This window comes from Eublepharis macularius, chromosome 7 (assembly GCF_028583425.1).
Source record: "Eublepharis macularius isolate TG4126 chromosome 7, MPM_Emac_v1.0, whole genome shotgun sequence".
Lineage (NCBI taxonomy): Eukaryota > Metazoa > Chordata > Lepidosauria > Squamata > Eublepharidae > Eublepharis > Eublepharis macularius.
This window is the reverse complement of record NC_072796.1, coordinates 119,091,825-119,112,070: the sequence shown is the minus strand read 5'-3', so window position 1 is coordinate 119,112,070 and position 20,246 is coordinate 119,091,825.

The following is a 20,246-nucleotide window of genomic DNA, read 5'->3' as shown; positions in this document are numbered from 1 at the left end:
GCAGCTGTTTTTGCACTTAACTGCACCAAACTTGTACAGAACACAGCCCTCCCTCTCATCTAAACAGCCTCCAAGGATCAAGCAGATAGATTGAAAAAGGGAACGATTTTACAGATCCCCAAGGTAGGTCTTCCTCTGCACAGCCACACTAATTTCTCTCTACTAATTCCTAAAATGACCATCAAGCAAAATGACCCAGCGTGAGGGCTTCACCAAGCTACCAGCGTTTTTAAAAAAACAAAGCCCTGTCTGTATTCATTTCATTATTCTTACAGTGACTGACTTTTTTTTTTACCTTTCCACTCAAAATTCTGCATTTCCTTTTCTTCTTTGGTGTAGTTGTAGTTTGTCATTTCTTTCCTTTCAGAGAGTGAGGAAGGCTCCTATTGCGGACCCCTCCCCCATAGTTTAACTTCATTATTTCCTGTGGGGGACTTCTGGGGAGGGGCTGGAGTCATTGCAATTTCACAAAAATTGCAGCAGTATATCTTGTGCCTGTCCTTCAAAGAATCCCCAGGTTTCAAGCAAACTGGGCAAAGAATTTGAATTCTATGAACCCCTGAACAAGCCATCCCCCCCAAGCCATAGTTTACTTCCATTACTTCCTATGAAAGATTTTGAGGGGAGAGGAGCTGGAGTTATTGTTTTTTAATAGGGAAATTTTTTAAATAGTACTCTGCTGCCAGTTATACATTTCCCTTCTACTACTTACTCAAATACAATTCAAGACACCAACCTCAGTGATATAGAGAAATATAAATTTTATTGTTACACAAAACTCAAATGCATGAGGTTCCCGGGGCTTAATGCAACCTGAGCTGCTTTATCCTTCTGCTTAAATACTTTAATGCTAAATTGTTTACAGGAAAAAATGAACCAAAAGATCAAAAAGGTTATTACAAACCATTCACTTAGACTTCATCTTATAGAGAATGGTGGCATCGTTACTTTGAATAGCAAGAAACAATCAAAATACTTAATACAAATAAACATCCTTTCTGTCTCCTTTTGGTAAGGCCAGAACATAAACAATCTGCAATATGAAGTGACCAGGGTTGAATGTGGAACCTTTATTCTAGATAAAAATTGCTTATAGCTATGCATTTACAAAGTTATGTAATGCCATATTGACCTGCAGCGTAGCACCAATCACAAGAGACATGGAATGTGCTGTTTAGGTATTTTCCATACCTTTCACATGCCAGGCAAAGTTTCTTGCTTACAAAACTAAAATAGTAGGTGTCTTTATTAAAAATTCCCTAAAATTTTAAAACAACATTTCACCAAAATTGTAGCACCTGTGTCTTGTGCTTGTCCTTCAATGAACCCCCACTTTTCAAGCAAATTGGGCAAAGTGTTTGAATTTTACGGGCTCCTAAGCAAGCCTCCCCCACCATCATACTTTTCTACTTGTACAAGAAAAAAACTCTCTCCAGCCCACAAAGAGGGATGTAGGGGGAAGGAGGGGGGGAAGGAGAGTAGCAGCTCTCTTTGGGATTACCTGGGAGTACTCTTTGTTCCTCCCATGCAACGATCTGATTAAGAGGGAGAAATTCTGTACAGATTCAAGTGAAAGACAAGCTCATGCTGCATTGCTGGTAAATGACAGAACTTGGAAAAAACACATGGATTTTGTGAAGGAGGGGTTTCAGGTCTACCAAGCAGTCCGGACTAGCGTTTCTCTTCCGGACAGTTACAAGGCTCAAAAACATTTTTTTTCATGATTTTTACAGCTCTGCATACCCTTAATGTCCACCCTTCCTCCCTAATGAGGGAATATCCATCAGAGAATTCAGTTGCTTCAGGACAAGAAGGAATATTATTTTGGGTTCTCTAGAATGCCTTTTAGGGACCTTTGTTTTGTCTGCTTCAGGCTGCTGTAGGGGGGCAGATTTAAATAGGTTTTTTTAAAACGAGTTAGGCCATTATTAGGTTGAACAGAATAGGGAAAGTTGCTCAGAGGCATCATGTCAGGCACCCTTATCATGATTATTATTATTTACAGAATGTATATCCTGCCTTTCTGCCCTCAACAGGGTAACCAAGGCAAATTAAAAACATACATAATAAAATCACATCTTTACAACTGATAAAAACCATACATCATTAAAAACAAGGCTAAAATACATACAAAAACATAAAACTCACAATTAAAACAAAGTGCAGGAAAGAGGGGATCACGGAAGGAATGACAAATGAAATTAAAAATGTCTTCACCTGCTGGTGGAAGATGGCAACAGAAGAGGAAAGGCATGTCTCCATGGGGAGAGAGTTCTATAGTTTTGAAGCCATAATCAAGAAGGCCCTCTCCTGTCTTGCCACCAACCTAATCTCAGAAGGCAGGGGCACTCAATGCAGGGTTTCAGAAGATGACCACAGTGGTTAGCCATGTTCCTAAGGGATTAGGCGATCCTTTAAGTATGCTGGTCCCAAGCCATATAGGACTTTAAAGATCAACACCAGCACCTTGAATTGGGATCCTGTGTAGAGATGGGCACGGACTGAAATACGAACCAAAATTAAGCATGAACTAGGCCGGTTCGTGGTTTGTGAACCACGGTTCATCAGGTCCCATTTCTGACAAACCGCCACGAACTTTTTGGCTGGTTCATTTGGTTCATTTTTGGTTCATCACTGTAGACAGCCTGGTGCCAATCAATCAGTTTCCTAGGCAACAGGGGATGGACTTCTTGCAGACCTTCTGCTGACCTGGAAGTGAACTTCTGCTGGCCTGGAAGTGATGGTTTTCTGACCTGGATGTGATGTTTTTATGAACTAAACGAACTGGTTAGTGAACTGGGGCAGGTTCGTGAAAGTTCATGGTTCATGAAATTTGATGAACCACGAACCACATGGTTAGTTTTTTTTCTGGTTCGTGCCCATCTCTAATCCTGTGTAAATGGGCCAAGACTGAAGTGATATGTTCCCTCTAATGTACTCCAGTCCACATCCTGGCTGCAGTGTTCTGGACCAGTTGAAGATTCTGAACACTTTTAAGTGTGATGATGAAAGGAGTTCCCAAACAGCCTGTCAGTCTCCCTGGAGGAGAGGGGGCAGGCGGACCAGGAACACTTTGACAAAATAAACCTTTGTTATCTTATAGCATGTTGGGGGAGATCAGTGAAGTTGACTGCTTCTCAAGCACAATTAATGTGCAGGTGAGACTAAACAAAGCTGACAATGAATTGCTGGCTAAGTTTGGAGCCAAGGTGATATTGTCTGAACCAAATGTAAAAGGCCCATCCTTAAAAATTAGAATTAGTAATAATCATGTTGACCAGCTGTTTAATAAACTGGTTAACCCCCTTCATGATAGTCTTATGTCTTATTTGGGAGTGATACTTGGGACAACCACTTCCTATACAAGAATAGTATCTAAAACAATAGCATCAAAAACATAAAGATACAGAAACCATGGCTTTCAATCTCTAGAGGAGTCAGCAAAAATCTTGGAAAAGAGCAAATAAAAAATGATCTGGGCACAAATTTCATTGTACAAGTTGACTGCTTATAATCACACTCCAGAGCCTCATAACTGGATACACAACACACTGTAAAGGGCAAGAATGCTTGTATATTTGTCAAGGAGTTAATTTTGCCTCCAGCAATAAAAACGAGCAGAGAGTATTGTTTGGGGATTTAGTTGCAAAATACCTAAGAACAATTCCTCTCGTAACAATATGGTGCAGAGCAGAATCAATTGAATGTCATGGGGCTTGAAATGGCCAATAATTGAATACATGAAATATTGGGAAGTGATTGCTGTACTATAAGATGCAGCAGCATTGTGACGAGATCAGGCAGTGAAATGGGGTGGTTTATAAGTGAGGTATTGGCACTGGTGATTGCTACTGAATGGTTGCTATGTAAAAGGAAGCCCTTAAGCAGTCCTTCTGTCTTCTGTAAATGAAAGACAAGAGTTCTCAGCATGATTTCGGAAAGCACCCTCTCAAGATCAAACAGTCTGGGAGCTTAGCAAGCATCGATCCATGCAATTCAGCAGCAATTCTAAACACAGAATATTTATGTGAGCCAGAACAAAGTGTGTGTTTGTAGCATCCACGTTTTGCAATACAAAAAAATCCACATCAAACCCACGTAGCTAACTATATATATATATATATATATATATATATATATATATATATATATATATATATATATATATATATATATATATACACACATACACGATCCATCTCTCTCTCTGTTTTATTCCAACTGGCAGCAGCTTACTTAATTTGGAGTCTTCTTCATTTTGCTATGTTAGGGCCTTTTAAAGCCAGAGTGAACGTGGAGCCTTGTATATAATCCATTAGTTCAGGAGCAAATATCATATATATTTTCTATTCTCATCCATTATGCATGATTGTACATTATTAGCATGACAGAAGCTCTGTTCATAAGTTGTAGTGAACACACTGTGTATAATCTGTGTACACTGTACACATGACTTTTACTTGTATGTGAGTTGAGTAATTCTCATGTTACATTTGATGCATGCACAGATGAACATGTGATTTAAACCTCACATTCATCCAGATACTGGTTCTCGGTTTCATTTGTAAAGTGGAAGCATTGTCTCTTTCTTACAAAAAGATGTGCAGGCATGCATCCACTGTCACTTGTGAACCAAGCGACTGAGTGGTAGATAAGCCCTGAACCATATGAGATGTTGGTCTGGAGTTTGGTCACTGTTCTGTTGTCCCAACTCATGTTCCCTACAGCCAGATGGCAGCTGCCAGTCACTTATTTCTATGTACGCTACAGCAGTCAATTTGGATCAAGACTATAACTTGTGTGAGAGAACGGGATACATTCCCCCCACCCCGCACTATTCTTGAATCAAAATGTCTCTGAGGGAATTATTTGCTCCATTGCTAAGCAGTATGTGCATGGAATGCATGAACACCCAACTTACTGGGCGGGTGGTTTGTTGCTGTGGGGTGGGAAGGCAGGGCAGGTACGGCAGCCACCAAGTCGGCTTGCCCGGCATCCCCTGGGCAAGCCAGAAGCCAATGAGTTCAAATCTCAGCCGGCCAATCAGCGGCAGCCGGGAGGCGAGCAGCAGGGCAGGGCTCACTGCTGAACCTCGGGGAAGCAGTCTTCCCTCTGGTCCAGTGGTTTCGCATTTAAACAAGCCCCCACCCTGTGCCTCCGCATTCTGCTCCTGGCTGCGAAATCCCACCCTCTGCTCCCTCTCTGTTTCATGTTGCATTTCTTGTTTTGTCACAACTTTACATGGCGGTTGGTCATTGGATCAGATCTCTTTTGGGGGGAATCAGGGCCTCCGCCCTGGTTCCCATTAAGGGGATTCCCATAAGGAATCTTGGGAGTAAGTGACAGAGGTGCATGCCCAGCTTGGGGGCTGCCAGGGCGTACTCACTCCCAGGTGGCAGGGGAATCACGTAGGGGTGTACACCCATATGATCTCCCCCTTAATGCCACTTCTTGGTTCCCCCCCCAGCAGGGGTCTGAGGGGGGAGGGGTCATTGGCTGGCAGGCAGGTCAGATAATGTTTTTGGGGATCCGATCCACATGACTGCCAATGCTCCTTACTTGCTGTTTTCAATAAACTTGTGGCCATTTTTTCACTCCAGTCATATGTGTGGTCTAAGTTTGTTGCCATGCTCCCGCCTTCCTCCACACCATCAGCGTTAGGCTGCAAATTGCATATGCGGCCCCACAATGGGACACAGAAGGCTGCTCCGGAGCTGTTGCACTTCGGGAAAATGTTGCATGGGGGTGTGCATCTAGCCCCTGCCCCCCCTTGCAGCATAGGCCCAATCTAAATTGAGCACTATAGCACATGGTGAAAAAGTTTCTCCACAACTGCCAATTGGCTGTCAATTGGATTGGAGAACCCTGATCCAACCTGCTGACTAACATCTTGTTTGGTTTGAACCTACAAAACTAGTTTTGGGGACATTTTGAATTTTCATGTGCTCTATGAAGCTTCACATCTATGAAGCCTGGGCACTTACATCAGGGCTGCAAGGGTAATACAAACCATGATGCTATTAACTCAGCCCCCCGACCCATCAAACCTCCTAGATTTCTGGATTCTGACCTTAATCTGATGCTAGCCCCTGGGTACCCAAATTAAAAACAAAACAAAACACAGAAGTTGGCAACTCTGTTAAGGCTATCAATTTGATACCAGCTTGTAATTCAGAATACTCCTTGAACACTTGAAATAGCTGATGAAACTCTCAGAGCTGTCCCACAGCCTTGAAAAGAGCTACTGTACCATGCTTGAATTATTAGTAAAAGCTTTTGTTCTCTAAAATCAGTGAACAATCTTGGGAGCAATATTGCCCTTTCTCAGAGTGATAATTATCTTGGAATAAGAAGTTTCCAACTCATTGCCTTGATGATGCAGTCCTTGAAATTCTGAATTGCTTGTTTCATCCTTCTTCTATCCCCCACCCTCCAGTTAGCACTTGGAACATATTGTAATTCATCAGACCCTTGGTGTAATGATTCAGTGCTAAATTGGATTAATTCTTGAAAGTGCTGAAGGCCAACAACGAAATGAAATCTAAGTGCAGTGGCTGTAGAAGAAGTGGGAGAAGGGCTACACTGAATTTTTAAAGCCTCCAAAATGTTCAGAGTAAAGACTTCCAATGATTTGATTGGAATTTGAATGTGTCCCTTAGGGAACAATTTAGGTGCACAATTTAGGTGGTCAAAGTTAAGCCCTCTGTAAACTGTCCCAATTCACACCAATAGCTTCCTATGTGGACCCCTGGTAAAAGACCAGTCTATGCCTTCTCTTTCTCTACTTATTCTGGACGTGGGAAATGGGATTTAGCAAATTCTCCAAAGTGGAGTTGATCTATACCTTTTTTTTTTAAATGAATTGACATCCAAATCACAGCAAAAATGGCAACCAGCACATCATTATTCATACTTTTCATTCAGTGCTTTGTTGCAATATGTGAAGAGGAAAAAGATGAATTTTCTTAGAATAAAATATTTGTGCAATGGTTTACACAAGCATGTTTGCGAATGCTAGTTTGTGTGGAGAGCTGTCCAAGAAAGAAAGGCCCAGAGAACTAGATCTGGCAAGAATGAAAGTTTGAAAGTTGTAAGAAATATATATTTAACTTTGCAAAAAAACTGTATTCCAGAGTTGTTTTATAAGTCATGTGCTCTGTTGTATTTTAATTGTGTGTGGGGGGGTGGGGGGAGGTCTGTGCGTGCATGTTTTGTAGTTTCCTCTGTTACTTAATAGAGTCTTTTATATCTAATTTTCTACTGTTTGGGCCCAAATGTACAATCCAATTTATCACATATTTAATGCATTTTCAAATTGTGGAAGTAAAAATGTTCCATCATCTGCTTATTGCTTCTCTGTTTTTTTTTTTATTTTCTACTTTTCATTTTACCATTTCCCAAATGAACTGAGTTTAATTGGATCAATGTTTATCCCCTCCATAACTGTAAAAACTTCAATTCTCTTTCCACTTCTCTGTTGCCATAATTGATTTTTCCTATATTATTGGGTGGCATCTGCAATGTATTCTTTAAAAAATCCCCAGCCCACTCTTTGGTTTTAATTTTATCTTTTGCAAACACAATAAACAAACCTTAATGTTGCAATTAAATAGGTGTCAGGTTGATTCACAAACAAACTGCTCTTTCTTTTGATTTTGAAACTATTCTAATACTAATGGGGCTACCCCTACACACTCTCTTGAAATTAAACTATTTATTTTCTTTATTATGTAAAGACTTAAGCCATTATATCACCAGTACTTCTGTGAATCCCCCTTCTTAAAACATTTGCTTTAAATTCAGTCCCATTGGCTCTTCAGTTAAGAATGCTTTGGATCCCAGCTATTTGATCTCATGTCACATTACCTTCATGCTGTGGAGGCTGGTTTAACATTACTCCTGTCTATGCCACAGGCAATGTCAAAAGCTCTGGATCACATGGGTAGAATGTCGTTTTTCTCTACACTGACATCATCCCATTGTGAGAAGAAGTTAGGGTTGCCAACTGCAATTTGGTAAATTCCTGGAGAATTGTAGTGCTGTTTATGGAGGGTGGATTTTGAGAAGGGGAGGCACCTTAGCAGGGATGTGTTGCTATTAGAGATGGGCACAAACCAAAACTAAGCATGAACCAGGCCAGTTCATGGTTCTTGAACCACGGTTCATCAGATCTCATTTCTGACAAACCGCCACGAACTTTTAGGTTGGTTCATTTGGTTCGTTTTTTGGTTTGTCGCTGCAGGCAGCCTGGTGCCAATCAATCAGTTTCCAACAGGGGATGGACTTCCTGCAGACCTTCTGCTGACCCAGAAGTGAAGATTTTCTGACCCAGAAGTGACCTTCTGCTGGCCCAGAAGTGACCTTCTGCTGGCCTGGAAGTGATGATTTTCTGACCTGGATGTGACATTTTCATGAACCAAATGAACCAGTTCATGAACCAGGGGCAGGTTCGTGAAAGTTCATGGTTCATGGTTCGTGAAATTTGATGAACCACGAACAACATGGTTTGTTTTTTTTTTCTGGTTCATGCCCATCTCTAGTTGCTATAGAGATCACACTTCATAGCTGTCATTTTCTCTATGGGAATTTGTCAATGTAGTCTGGAGATCTGGGAAAACGCCAGGGCCTCTGTGGTGGTACGCAACCCTAGTTATGCCTAAATCCTCCCACATAGCACGCTGTTCAGTCCCAGTCCTGATGTTTTTCAGGCAATGTGGAAAGGAACAACAGCAGCTCCCAGCAGCACAACAGCAGCTCCAATATCATAAAAATTGATATGAAAGGTAACCCCATAGTCAGTTCTCCTGCCAAGCCACCCAAGTGACTGCTTGGAGCAACTCTACGGGGTCTAGTTTGCTCCTAGATATTGGTGGCTCAGTACAGCCAAGACAAATATTGTCAAATGCTACCCTGTGAGCACATAGATGGACAGAGATTTGAACTCTTGGCTTGAGCCATTGACACTTGTGCTGCATTACAGTGCTCTCTCTCTCGTTTAGAGGTTTCTTTCCATTTTCCCTTGACATGACAGAATCCTGGTGTTTCATGGCTTGAAGTTGCTTCCAGAAGAGAAGTGAAGAGCTTTTCCAGTGTGTCCAGAGAATTTAATAATTTCCCTTTTGGATGCTCATTCCTTGTCAGGGTTGTTTCTCTTTTCTGGACCCAAAAAGAAGAGATACAGTCTAGCATTTGGTTCCCTGTGCTGTGTGACCCCAGAGGTGTGTCATTCTAGCTGAGGTGTTAGTTGGTAAACCTTTTGGTGCACTCAGACCAGGCTCATCTGCATATTTAAGCCCTGAAGTGCTCTGTGCTTGGGAATTTTCCTTTCGCCAGGCTTTTACCAATCATAAAGCTTCTGGAGTATGTGTACAGTGTAGCTCCAATTATTGAACGACTGATATGGATTCTAGGGTGGAGGGCATTTCTCAACACATTACAAAACCGCTGTTCACTTCTCAAAGAAAAATAACTTTTATTAACAAAGAGCTGGTTTGAGGCATTTTGTCACCCCTAACAAAGTACCCATTGTTCCTTAATAACAACAACAACAACAACAACAACAACAACAACAACAACAACAACAACAACAACAACAACAACAACAACAACAGATTTATATACCACTCTTCAGGACAACTTAACACCCACTCAGAGAGCCAGTTTGATGTAGTGGTTAAGAGCACTCCAATCTGGAGAACCAGGTTTGATTCCCCACTCCTTCACTTGAAGCCAGCTGGGTGACCTTGGGTCAGTCACAGCTCCTAGTAGCTCTCTCAGCCCCACCCACCTCACAGGGTATTTGTTGTTGTGGGGATAATAATGACATACTTTGTAAACCGCTCTGAGTGGGTGTTAAGTCATCCTGAAGGGCTGTATATAAATCCAATGTTGTTGTTATTTACAAAAGATGCCATTATTATCCTCACAACAGACACCCTGTGAGGTAGGTGGGGCTGAGAGAGCTAGAAGCTGTGACTGACCCAAGGTCACGCAGCTGGCTTTGTTGAGGAGTGGGGAATCAAACCTGGTTCTCCAGGTTAGAGTCACACGCTCTTAACTACTACACCAAACTGGCTCTTCAATGACTATCTTTCAGGCTCAGTATCTCATTTGTAATATGTGGATAATAATACTAGTTTCTCCTACAAGATGGATATTATTTCCATTGATGTTTAAGGCTAAATATTAGGAACTGTCTAAGGATAAAGGATATTAAATGATGAAACTTTTAGAATAGATATGTGCAGCCTAGGTGTGGGGAAAAAACTGTACACCATTCTACAGCTGGAGCCAAAGCTGGTTATTATGAGTGGAAAGGGTGGGCATTTGCGGGGCCCCGTGACTGGCAAAGGGACTATGGTGCCAACAGTACACCATCCTCCTTTCAAATATATCGTTGAAGATGGTTGGCTGCAGGGTGAAAGACTGTTCAGTTTGCCAGTTTGGTGTAGTCTTTAAGAGCGGCAGGACTCTAATCTGAAGAACCGGGTTTGATTCCCCACTTCTCCACTTGAAGCCAGCTGGGTGACCTTGGGTCAGTCACAGCTCTCTCGAACCTCTCTCAACCCCACCTACTTCACAGGGTGATTGTTGTGAGGATAATAATATCACGCTTTGTAAACCACTGTTAGTGGGCATTAAGTTGTCCTGAAGGGCAGTATATAAATCAAATACTGTTGTTGTTGTTTATTTGCCTTACCTCTTTCAGGTTTGCAGAACCACCCAGGGGCACCTTATCTCACAAATCTTAGGACTAATTCAGATTACTCTTACAGAGACAGAATATGTCATGAAAATAGAAAATCGGGGCCCCAGTACACTCAAAATAAGTGTATACTGGCAGTGCCTGTAGAGTAGAGCCTTCCCCCACCTACCCGTTTTCAGCCCTGTGTCAGCAAAGAAGCTATGTGCATAGAAATTATATGCCTATAGACTCCACCCAGACCAATGGGAGCTTCTGAATTGCATGGACAGTTTGTGTGCATACAAGCAATATTCCAGTTTGGAGTTGAATGCACATAGATGGGACAGGTGAAGGAAGAGGAAGGCATGATCCTTCTCTCTGTTCCATACACATTGCCAGTACACATAAGTCATGTGTGCACAGATCTTCAGGAATGTAGAGAATCTATGTGATTCTAAACTACAACCCATGTTTCATAATTCATAAAAATTTCCTAACCATCTTCCACTACTCCTGCTTTAATATAGATTGCAGCACCTGTGAACTAGGTTACCAGGTTGCCTACAATATTTGGAAACATTCTGTCCCCATGTTGTAGCCCCTGCCCTTCCTTAGCTGAGCAGTTGGAACAAAATGGCAGGGGGATAACAATGGCACATGCTGTCACTTCTGGGTACCTGGAAGTGATGTCACAGCAATGTGAACCTTATTCCCCCCAGTTTCTACTCCTCTGAATACTTCTGCCCTCCATTTGTCCTGGTTGGCAACCATACTGTGAATGGTTAATTACAGCAAATAAAATCATATAGCAGATTTTTAGAAAAGTTGTGTAAACCAGACTTGTTATGTAGTATGGCCACTTCCTGATAAACAAGAGGGGCAAAATGATAGGAAAGCTGCAGTTTTTGCTTTTCTCTATAGCCAGGCACAACAACCCTAATGAGAAACCATTAAAAACTTTATCTACTTGGACAATGCAGGCATTGTAAAGCAACTGGGGGTGGTGTTACCTTGTGAACTTCCCAGATGCTGTATTCAGCAAAATGACTGCAGCTTTCTTTTAAAGTAATATGCATGCCTAGCATAAACAGCCAGATTTGTTCTCTGTCTGTGTGAATCCATATAAAGAGATTAATCACTCCTCTTTGATTCTCAGATAAAATTTGTAGAAGAGTGCATTTATTTTGGCATGAGTCCTTCCTCCCCCCTTCTTATGTGTATATATTTTTCTTTGTTTTTATTTTCTTGGCACAAATCTCATGGAGCTGATTGTTTGGATACAGTGTAGGAAAAAGAAAAGAGAGAAGTAATGAGCAAGAAAAATGCAGACTCAGTTTTGTAAAAAAAAAAGTTTTGTTTGAATAGAGAAGAATGCACACCATAAAATGAGCCGCAAATTGCTTGACTGTCTCTACCTGCTAAAATGACCTGAGTCAACAGATAGACCCACAAGGATTTCCCATCCACCATGCATGCCTCTTAAATGATAAAGAATTCATTAATCCTCCATTTCACACTATTAGGACAATACTAATTGGATTACATGGCATCTTGTACATTTATACACTGAAAATGGAGTAGGAAATGACAGTTCTGTGTTTCTTCTGTGCAGAATCAAGGCTCATTCAGACATTACTGTTGTCAGTAATGTGGATCTAGTTATGCACCTGAAGAATGTAATGTGAGTCAAGGATTTCTATTCACAAAGGTTTTGTTTTGTTCTTGTTAAGCCACCAAGTCCAATTTAGATACCAAACAAGGTTTATTGTAAATCTTAATTAGGCATAACAACTGCTGAGTCACTCAATAAGGGAGTCTAGGTGTAACCTCTATTGTAAGGGTTCTATGGGGCTAATTTAGGAAGGAACTGTCGCACAATTTTAAATCGAAGATTTCTTTCTTTTTCACCAAGCCTTTTAACAAATAGAACAATACAGCTATTTTTATCTTTTCCTTATCCAAACTCATAAATGCTACAAAAACTCCCAGAAACTTTCAGCCAACAATGTCTTTGAAAACCAGTCAAGGTAAGCAAGTTCAATTTGTTGGATTCCACCAAGTGACAGCGTCAATCCTTCCAATTAAAAGCAACTGGAATCCAGGCTTCTGTCCTCTTCTTGGGGAATTACAGCCCTGCAAGAACAATACAATCCTTGTAATAACGCCAACCAAACTCAATACACATACACCACTTTTAGTCACTATTGTTCACGTACAACATTTCTGATTATGTTTTTCATGGTAATAAGAGCACATTAATTATTATCGAGCTCCCCAGCAAACAGCTTCTTCCTCAGCTACCTGGCTCCAGCCAAGTAGGCTCTGTCCTACTTGGCTAAACCAATTAGCTTATAGGAGTTACATAGGCCTAGGCCAAAACACTCTCCTAATTTCTGTTTCCTATTCTCCACTACTACATCTCTGTTGTATAGCCCCTGCTATAGTTCCCCAGCATTTCCATATTCCTTGCTGGGAAAGATGTGTAGAGAGTTAAGATCTTTTTGTAATCTTTTTGTAATCATAAATGTACATGTTGACTTTGGAGAAAGGCAGATACCCAGATGGACCTAGCAGCATCAGTTCTTCTAAAAGGACTGCATGTCTCAGACTGCAAGGAAGGTAATTTTGCATATTGCCTGCAGTAGTACCGTGACATCATAGCTAAAAGCCAAGCTACAAGTGATGCCTGACACAGGTTGGACACTTGTCAGCTTACCTCAAGTTTTGATGGGAAATGTAGGCATCCTGGTCTTACAGCTTGGCTCTCCATTTAATTGAAGTTTACAGAAACACACACACAGCGGAGGGGAAGGGGGGGCCCAGCAAGAGCCCAACACCTGCATTCCCCTCCTGACCACATGTTCTCCCTCCCAAGAGTCAGCTTGTAGCTGCTTGTCTTGACTAGACATGGGCACGAATAGAAAAAAACCCGAACATGGTGTTCGTTGTTTGTTGTCATCCATGAACAATGAACAACAAACATTGACGAACATTACCTGTTCATGAACATGTTTCTTGTTCGTTGTTCATGGGGGCCAGGAAGCTATTATAATAAATAATAACTTGGCCCCAGAGCCTGGCAGCAGCCCTGGAACCTGAAGGGGTAGATCCCTACCATACCACTCCCAGAAACCTTATCTGAGCAGGCAGCAGGAAAGGTACCAGTAATAAATAATATCTTGGCCCAGAGCCTGGCAGCAGCCCTGGAACTTGAAGAGGTAGATCCCTATCCCACGACACACAAAGAAAATTCAAGCTCCAATGCACTCTCCCTGTCTCTCTCTCAAAATGCCAACAGCAACTCTCTCTCCCTCACTGTCTGCAAAACCAGAGCTGGGAGCCCCCCTCCCCCCTGCTCTTTGCTTCCTTGTAACAAATTTGGATTTTCACACTTGAAAGGAAGACCTGCCTATCAAGCTAAATTGGGCTTAGACTGGGGTTTCCATGGCAACAGCAGGAGTTCAGACAGAGTTCAGGCAGTCCCTGCCTCCAGTTGCCAAGGGAATTGATTGCAGGTGCCAGATTGTCTGGCTTGACGAACAGCAATGAACAGCAACAAACAAGGCTTGCAAGGACTACCTGTTTGTTTAGAATGGGTGCTCACGAACAGCTTGTTCACAAACAGCTGATTGGTCTGTTCGTGGCTTTTTTTTAGTTCGTATTGCCGTTCATGCCCATCTCTATTCTTGAATAGCTCCAGGAGAGCCCAACATCAACCCTAGATTGATGGGACATAGCATCCTAGTTCCAATCCCTTGTCAAAATGGGCTTGAAGTAGCATGTGTTCTTCTGCTGCCCTCCCCATCAAGCTTTAGGAAGGAGCCCTCCTTGACACCCTCAACCTCTTTCAAAACATATCAGAAGTGATTTTTGCTATTTTGATCTGGAAATCTCCAGTTTGATTTTGTTCCTTCCTTGGGCAAACCAAACTCCAATGCTTTATTTTTGTGCAATTATCTGTTTCCTTGCGGAGAAGGCAGTCCTTCAGATATCAACGCCTCAGGCTTTAAAGGTCAAAATATATCAACTGTATTTGGAAGCATTCTGGAATATTGTGTAACATTGAAAATGGCATGTTCCTCTAAAGAAAATACATTTCTTTTTGCAGAAGAGGGGATGGTGATTTCTGCCAGATTTTCCCCCTGACAGAAATCCCCCTGACAGAAATCCACATTGCATCTATGCTGTTCTTGAGAGACTGCTGACTCCTCAGAACACATTTTTGGGAGGGGCTTATTGGACTGCATCTGGAGGGATAAGTAGGAAAGCCCCACTCCACAGAGTCCATGGCCCATTCTTACATGTCCAGGGTAAGTCCAAATACCACCTTGGGGTCAGGTAGCAATTTCCCCCAGGCCAGTTTGGCTAGGGATCCTGATGGTGTTTTGCCATCTTCTGGGCATGGGGCAGGAGTCACTGAGTATGTGGGGAGGGGAGGTAGTTGTGAATTTCCTGCATTGTGTAGAGGGTTGGACTAGATGACCCCGGTGGTCCCTTCCAACCTTATGATTCTATGATTCTACTCACTATGTCTCGCACCAGCTAAAATATCCACTTTTCAATGGCAGCCACACACCTAACACAGTACAATAATGTCTCCTGAATATCACCAAAGCATCAATAACCATGGCCAGCTCACAATGCATGACTGGTGGGCTTCATCTGGAATAATGGCCCAAGCTGATTCCAGATACGACTGTTAATTCCTCAAGTTTATGATTTCTTTAATTTCCCCTATAAATATAGGAAAGCTGTAATGACATGTTTTGGTGACTTTCTTTGTGATCCCCCCCCCCCGCATGTCTTTTTTTTTTTTTTTTTGCTTTTAAGGGAATTCAAAGCTACTAACTCAATTACTCCCACGTCTTTGTTGAGCTTGATTTGTGAGCCACATAGGAAGATAGGAGGCCAAAATGTAGTCATGCTGAACGGATGAGACAATATTGACAGCATATTTCAAATAATCCTGAAAAGCAGGAGACATGATATCAGCACAGCTTTCCATTGCAACCGCCTGGCTTGACAGCAGATGACCAAGGAGCAAAAGAAGAAGAAAAAAGTCAAGTATTTTCTGGTACTGTCAGAGGAAGCCAAAGACCAGGGTTTAAGTTAAATAAATAGATCTCCCCAGACAGTAAATTTAAATCATGGGCTAGAACAGAACTTTAGGAAGGAGAGATCTGATCGATGAAGAGTGGCCAGCAGCAAAGACAGAGAGAGATATACACAGAGATGTTGTAAATCATAAATGACTGGCTGACAAAGGAGGGGGAGGGGAGGACAACATGCTCTCGAGAATAATATCTGTGATGCCATTTGAGGCCTCTGAGACAATTACTGGCTGTAAGAGCCTAGCAAGCGCTGCTAATAAAATGGTTTCAAGGATACAATTTAAATTGTCAGAGGATCTGACAAAAAGCATGTTAACGTTTACAGACAAACTTGTACTCTGTGTTTCTCTTTCCCATAAGCAGATTTGCCTTCTGGTAAGAAGAAGGGGGGGCATAGCGGAAGACAAAAATAGTCAGAAGCTAAAACAGGAAAAAGCTGCTCAAGTCTTTGAAAGCCTTCATGTTGTTGGATTGATGTCAGACTGGATTGTCAGAAGCAGCTCAAGGGAAGCTCTGAGGGAGAAATATGATAGCAGTGTTGCTGGTCTAGGTGCACTTCAGAGAAGGTAAATCAGAAGTTCAGTACCAGTGAAACAGAAGAGAAGTTTGGGGGCATCTGATGGAAAAATAAAGAGAGCAAGTACTGGAAAAACATATTGAATAGTTTATACAATGCAAGCAAACAAACATATTATTTGGGGAAAAGCCATGGTTTAGTAATAAAGCAACTGATCTGCGTGTGTGAGATCCAAGGGTCTGTCTTGGACATCTCCATTTAAGGCATCTCAGGCAGTAGTTGTTGGGAAAAATCTTATCTTTCTGAGAATCTGAAGAGCTGCCCCCCCCCCCACACATACAACAGCAACAACAATAACAACAAGATAGACATTTTTCATAAAATTTCTACAAAAAGCATCCAATAAAACTGGTTTACAGTAAGTTCAGGACTAACAAAGGAAGTACATCGTCACGTGATACATAAGTAATTCATGGATTTCAGGGCCAAGATGTGAGGATGTCTGCTTACGTGGTGTTTTTTTTAAAAAGAAAAGGGAGGGTTTGTAGGTCAATGGTAGAACATTTGCACTACTTATGCAGCGGGCTCATGTTCAGTCCTTGGCCTCTCTAATTGAAAAAGATTGTAGATAATATGTGTTATATTGAGGGGAGTTATTAATTTGGTGATGTTCCCTTGTTGAATTGTATGGTTATTTTAGCACTATCCCTTAAGGGAAAAGCCTTTGCTTTAGTTTCACTTTTCTTTTTTTATGTTGGTTGCAAGCTGTGGCTGGTTATGGCCTAGCAGGGCCCAGGCCAGGCCTTGCCTCTGTTCCATTAAAGTTTAAACACCAGGTGCTGTGGTAGTATTACAGTGTAAAACAACTTGACCTGAGACACTAGAGAACCGCTGCCAGAGCACACAATACTGATTTTTATAGACTAATGGTCTGATTCAGTGTGATGCTCAGCTACGATAATTAACAATTAATTGAATGCTGCTAGACCAAATACAAGCCGTGATTTCTCCTTTTATCTCTGCGATAGGAAGGGCTGACTTACTTTAAAAAAATGAAAGTTTGGAATTCAGAAAACCTGGTTCACTTATTGTTATAACAGTATGAAACTGACATTTTTTTAAAAAACCAAAATCCCGCGGGGTACCTTTCTCAGTTCCTTCTGGAGTTCTATGGTAGGATCCACATGTTGTTGAACATTGTGCTATTGCAAACATTCACCTCCTGGACCTGCCTGTGTTGCTGAGAAAATCTGGGAAGTGAATAATAGTGATGGTGCAATATCCAACAATATGTGGATCTAGTCTATGATGAACAATGTGGAAGAAAGCCCAAACACTTTTGCTGGAGTCAGCTTCTATTTACCAACTTTATATCAGCCGAGAACCCTGATTTCTTTCCCAAACTCATTCTATAAAAGCTACCATTTTCAGTTACAGGACATTTATGGTTCACAAAAAGTAATCCTCACAAGGGTGTTAACTGAAGAATCAGGCCTGTTTTGTAAAATGATAGAAGTATTTCAGATAGCTGAGGAAATCGGCACCATCACATCTCACCTTCCATTTTGCATTCAATGAGTAATTAAATGTCAGGCTAGCTTGAATTTAACGAGACAGATTTCGACCTTGAAAATATAGGCATCTGACCATCCTGTACCAGCTGAAGACCAACAGTCTGAAAAAATGATTATAGGTTCCCCCCTCTTCAAATCATTAACCGATGCATACACGTTTTTGCTGCCATTTGGAGAATGTACCCTGCAGAGGAACAACAGCTTGAACAATATGAAATCCAGACATCTGTTCATCCTTTGGCTCCTGATAATCAAATATAGGCAGGTTTGGGATTTTATTTCATACTGCACATTTCAAGAGCCATCACCTACAGCAGACTGAAACAGAGCCAGCTGAAGTTAGTGGCTGGTTAACAGAGCCAGCTGAAGTTAGCATGCATGGTTAATTGAACTGTAATGTATGTAATCAAATGCACTAAATGTTTGATGCTTTCTGCTTCATGTATAAAATATCACCGTGTATATATTACATTTTCTGGAAAATCCCTGTGTGTATCAGTTCAAAAAAAGGAAATTTCTTTCTTTCTTTCTTTCTTTCTTTCTTTCTTTCTTTCTTTCTTTCTTTCTTTCTTTCTTTCTTTCGTTCGTTCGTTCGTTCGTTCGTTCGTTCGTTCTCTTTCTTTCTTTCTTTCTTTCTTTCTTTCTTTCTTTCTTTCTTTCTTTCTTTCTTTCTTTCTTTCTTTCTTTCCCTTAATTTATAGTCTGCCTTTCTCACTGAGACTCAGGGCCAATTACACAGTGTAGGTCAATGTGACCAAACATTAAAAAACAACGCAATGGAGTATGAATTGCAGGGATTTGAAAACAAGCAGAATCCAATATGGAACTGAAAAACAAAGCTGAAAGAATGCATAAGCAATTTAACACGGCATATTGAATAATGCAAAAAAGCCACAAAGCATAATTAATTAAACAATGTTTCAAACAACACAGAACTACTCAGTAGGTACACAGTAGTATAGTCTAAACTCTGTGTGCCTTTACCAAAGCATCTCTCTATACCATTTCCTTATAGTTTAGTTCTCCTACTTGTATAACAAAGCTGTCCTGAATAATTCGATTTTGCATCATGAAGAGTGGGGGCCCTTCTAACCTCATCAGGCAGCCCATCCCATAAGATGGGGGCCTGGGGGCCACAATAAAGAATGTGTGTAAGAGCAGTTGCTGACTTTGCCCATTTGCATAGTGACACCTGTAAAAGGTCCTGTTCATGCGAGCAAAGCTGCCATGCAACAGTATAAGGAGCGAGGCAGCCCCATAGATATGAAGGACCAAGGCCATGAAGGACTTTGTATGTGATAGCCAAAACCTTGAATTGAGCCCAGTAACAGATGAGTAACCAACGAAGTGACTGCAGAATAGGAGTAATATTCTTACTCCTCCTAGCTCCTGATAATAAACAGGTTGTGGCATTCTGCATCAACTGGAGTCTCCGAGTTGACTTTAAGAGGACACCATTCAATTTATATACTGCCCTTCTGGACAACTTAATGCCCACTCAGAGCAGTTTACAAAGTGTGTTATTATTATCCTCACAACAATCATCCAGTGAGATGGGTGAGGCTGAGAGAGCTCTGGAAGAGCTGTGACTGATCCAAGACCACCCAGCTGGCTTCAAGTGGAGGAGTGGATGGAATCAAACCTAGTGCTCCAGATAAAAGTCCCGCTGCTCTTAACCACTACACCAAACTGGCTCCCATATGCACATTCCGTACATACAGTGCAGCATGAAGTGATGACACCTATCAGAATGGACTTTTAGAGATCAAAGTTCCACATTACTTTATGAGCTGAAACACACAAATGTTTTTCAAGTTAATCAGTTTACATGTTCAGCTGCTAGTCATGATATAACTGAGAGAAATCAAGAGATGCCTATGTCTAAATCAAACATGAGATGCATGTTTTGCTCAAGATGAATATTCAAAATTTTACATTTAGACATCAATGTTACAATTTGATCTCAGATTCCAGAATCTGGAATCGGTAGTTGCCACTGAAATGTCAACTCAACAAATAGAATTAATACGAAATTTGTGAAATTTAATTGGAAGTCATCTGTTATCAAATATCTACAGCCACATTGCAAATTGTTAAAATAGTGACTGCTGTACTACTTCATACAAAACTGTGGACTGTTCCAGGAAAACAAACAAATAAACCATTAATTGCTATGAACATCACTTCTGAAAATAAAATAATAATAATAAAAAAATCCATCCCCTCCATTCCTTGCCATTTGGCAGGCACCAACTCCAATGCACATTAGCTCCAAGGAAAATGTAAGGGAAAACAATTTTAAATGAATAAGCCCTCATGGATTTTGAGTTTTTAAACAGCTGAAATGCTATAAGTTTAAT